The sequence below is a fragment of the Peromyscus californicus genome, unplaced genomic scaffold (assembly GCF_007827085.1).
Source record: "Peromyscus californicus insignis strain IS unplaced genomic scaffold, ASM782708v3 Scaffold_20__1_contigs__length_68692818, whole genome shotgun sequence".
NCBI lineage: Eukaryota > Metazoa > Chordata > Mammalia > Rodentia > Cricetidae > Peromyscus > Peromyscus californicus.
The window spans coordinates 33,091,537-33,095,419 of NW_026294503.1; the positions used below are offsets into that span (position 1 = coordinate 33,091,537).

Sequence of the window (3,883 nt, forward strand, 5' to 3'; positions counted from 1 at the left end):
CCGCCTATACTTCCTGCCTGGCTACTGGCCAATCAGCATTTTATTTATACAGAACAATATCCACAGCAAGATTCCCTCTCAGATGGAAGGAAGCTGAGCAGCAAGAAAGACTCTCAGGAAAGCCAACCTCAGACTAGCTACCTGGAAGAAGCAGAAACCAGCCAGCAGCTTGAAAGAGGTTTAGATCAACTGAGTCACTTGGAAAGCACACTCTCCAGCCTGTTGAGTTGCCTGCAGGGTGTATAGTGTTTCCAGGTTCCCAGCTTTTGTGAGCCATCACTCATGCTGAGGGTGGGCTATGATGATGCACCTGTCTTTCAGTCATTTTTGCTCCTGTAAATAACCCCTCACCCACATTACTGTAAGTAGCCCCAGTAAAACTACTAGTTCACCAAGTTGGACTTTGGTGGTATCTGTACTTTGATCTGTCCTGGGTTCTCTATCTGGGGAGAGTGGACGTGTGTGTTTCATTTTCCCATGAAAAGTTTTGTCACACAACAGTACCTATGGGTTTTTTAACTGTAAAATTCTATTTTTTTCTTTGTAATTAGTAAGCATATCATGAGGAGTCATTTTGAAGGACAATTATATTTTGTTTTCTGTTATTGAACATGATAGCCAATTTCCTAAAAGATAAATGTACTAATCAGAACAAGCTAGATTATGCTGAGATTATCTAGGTAACCCTGTGCTCTACAGAAGGGAACTGAGATGTGTATGATTAGTTCACAACACTCTAACCCTGTCTTCCAACTCCTGGACCCACTTAGGGGTGAGCAGGACCACCACCCTCCCAGAAACACTGATTTACATTCTTTCAGGTCACATCACAATCAGCTATGAAATCTTGAAGGCTGTGGGTAGGGTAACCTCTGAGTCAGGCATCACTTGTGAGGCTTGCCTCCGATGTGTTAGCTGCGTGGTTAAGACCTGGTGTCTTATGGTGACTAGGACAATCTATCTGATTTTGAAGTTCTGAGTCTTTAGCCAGTTACTGAGCCCTTGTGGGACCCTTCTGAGGAAGTAATCCTAGAACTCCACTGCGTTTCCCACAGTGGACCCTGGTGACCTGTCAATATTTGATTATTCACCAATCGGTTCCCATTGCCAGCTCAATTGGCTTCATACTCTGACTGACTCTGATATGCAAAGTCAACTCTGTTTATAAAGAAAAATTGTTCTGAGCTCTTCATCCTGTGGCCTGATAAGTTTCCAACCTTGAACCAACTTGTGGATTATACCGATACTGGAATAAGTAATTCTCTGGATATCAGGGTGACAACAGCTTAAGAATACCGTCAGACAGAGTCAGGCTGACGGTTGCATTCATTTGGAAATAGGAAGGCTATACCATACAGGGGAGCTGGCACCCAGCAAAGACAAATCCAGAAGTGAGTCCATGTGGCAAGCTAAACAGTGTGGGATGGAGATGAAGCCAAATGCTTCTGGACAAGGTCAAAAATGGAAATACCAGGATGAAGGTGGGACAGAGATTGAGTCTGAAACTTTGGGACAAGGTAAAAAACTGAAATGCCAGCATGAGGGTGGAACGGATTTGGAGTTTGAAGAGCCCAGCAAAACTTGGAAGAGAATACCTCAGTAACAGCAAGACCTACAGCTTCAAAGTCAACAGCCATGCAAGGATCAGCTATGGGAACCCTAGCGAGAAAGTCTAAGACAACTAAAGCCCCTAGAGTGGGCCAAAGGTCCATAGGAGCAGGCTGTAACTGGGAGAGAGTCTGGGGATGGTGGCAAGGGTTGCAAGTGGCCCTGTTGTGTCATGGAGGAACATGACAAAAACCACCAAACGCAAAACTACCAAAGGTTACTGCAGTACCTTCCACCCAGTGATCCTATGAAATCTGACCCACACAGGGCTCGAATAACCTTTGTGGATACCTTGAAGATCAAAGGTTGTGTGGAAGGGCACAGTCATGGATTGAGAACAACTGAGTGTAATCCTAAACAATCTACTGTTGTTGCTGCAAGAGAATGTTTCTCACCAGACAAAAGAGTGAAGACGTGTACAGAGAAATCTTCTGATACACACAAGAAAGATGTAGTAAACCTTGAAGGAAGAAGGGAACATGATGTGAAACCTGACTTGCTAGGAACAGAGGCTCAAGTCTTCCTGTGTAGTGGCAGCAGTAGGTCACTCCCCAATAAGATGCCAGTAGTTATAGCAGAGAAAAAGCCTGTTGCAGAACAAGAAAAGGAATGCATGAAGTCCTTGATGTTACAGAGGACATGGAAAAGGAAACAAAAAAATGCACTAGGTCCAGGACCCTAGGAATAAATCTTAACTAGTGCATTCAAATTGCAAATTACTCAAGTAGATATCCAGACACAAGAGAATGGTGAATAGCTCAATGATGAGGTCATCAATTTTTACATGAATCTTCTAGTTGAGAGGAACAAAAATAAAGGCTACCTGCCTCTTCATGTGTTCAGCACTTTCTTTTACCCCAAACTAAAGCATGGTGGCTACAGTTCTGTTAAATGATGAACTCGAGGAATGAAACTGTTTGAAAAAGAAATTATTCTCGTGCCTATTCACCAGAAGGTACATTGGAGTCTGATAGTAATCAGCCTAAGAAAACAGAGTATCATATACCTCGATTCAATGTGATAGACAGGGCAAAGTATTTGTGAGACCATCTTTGAATATTTACAAAATGAGAGCTGGACCCTTTGGAGTGGAAGTGATACAATATGACATCAAAGATTCCTCAACAACTGAACAGGAGTGACTGTAGAATTTTTACTTGTAAATATGCAGATTACATTTCTAGAGACCAAACCTTTTCTCAGCAGCACATACCCATCTTTAGGAAGGGGATGGTGTGGGAAATTCTGCATAGTCACTTACTGTAACAACACCCACCTAGTTGCTATGGCACCCCTGCACTTTTCCATCGATGTTTCTATATACCTCAAGCAAGATGGGTTGAAAAGATTTAAAACAGATACTGGAGCTGCCTGACATGGATGAAGCCCACTCTCTTCAATGTAGTCCTAACCTGGGGAGTCCTGCCCAATGCCACCTAATAGGCTGCATGTAACTACTGAAAGCTTAGAAACTGCTCATCAAACCACACAAGAACATATGTTCAGAAAACATTGTTTTAATGGTGGATTTAGTTTATGAATTGATTTAATGGTGGATTTAGTTTATGAATTGTTTTAATGATGGATTTAGTTTATGAATTGTTTTAATGTTGGATTTAGTTTATGAATTGTTTTAATGTTAGATTTAGTTTATGATTTTTTTGTCTTCTTCCCTCACCAATGATTGTTTACGTTTTCACTAACTCATTCGCAAACCTTGGCAGTTGTCATTTCCAATATTCTCTAATTACCAGCTCTATTCCTTGTGTGAACTGTTTATTCTTGAAAGGAAGGCCCATCACAATGTCATTCCCTGCTGAAGATCAGGAGGGACATGAGCAAGAAGAGGCAGGAAGTGTTGACTAGCATCTCTAATGCTGGAGTTGTATCTGTTAAATTGAAGTTGGGGGTGTTTTTTTAATGTATTTTTTAAAGCTTGAAAATAGTACAAGAAAGGACAATAAATTGCACAGAGTGGTGTTTTTCTAACCTATCACACTCTACTGGACTTGTATAGGATGTAGAATTGTGGCCAAGCTACTAGACTGCCTTTCCAGGACTGTTAAGAAAAACATCATGGTTATTTAAAGACACGTTCTTTCCCAGAATTAAGGAGACTTGCCTTAGTTTTGGGATGTTGATTAGAAGTAACTATAATAGTAAATATCCATTTTTTTTAAATTTTTTTTATTTTTTGGTTTTTTCGAGACAGGGTTTCTCTGTGTAGCTTTGCGCCTTTCCTGGAACTCACTCTGTAGCCCAGGCTGGCCTCGAA

The 3,883-nt window shown here is 41.3% G+C and overlaps 1 pseudogene; it reads left to right on the plus strand.

Annotated features, from left to right (window-relative positions):
• The first annotated feature begins 1,399 nt into the window (after positions 1-1,399).
• Positions 1,400-3,025, plus strand: LOC128116244 (sentrin-specific protease 2-like; annotated as a pseudogene).
• Positions 3,026-3,883: the final 858 nt, after the last annotated feature.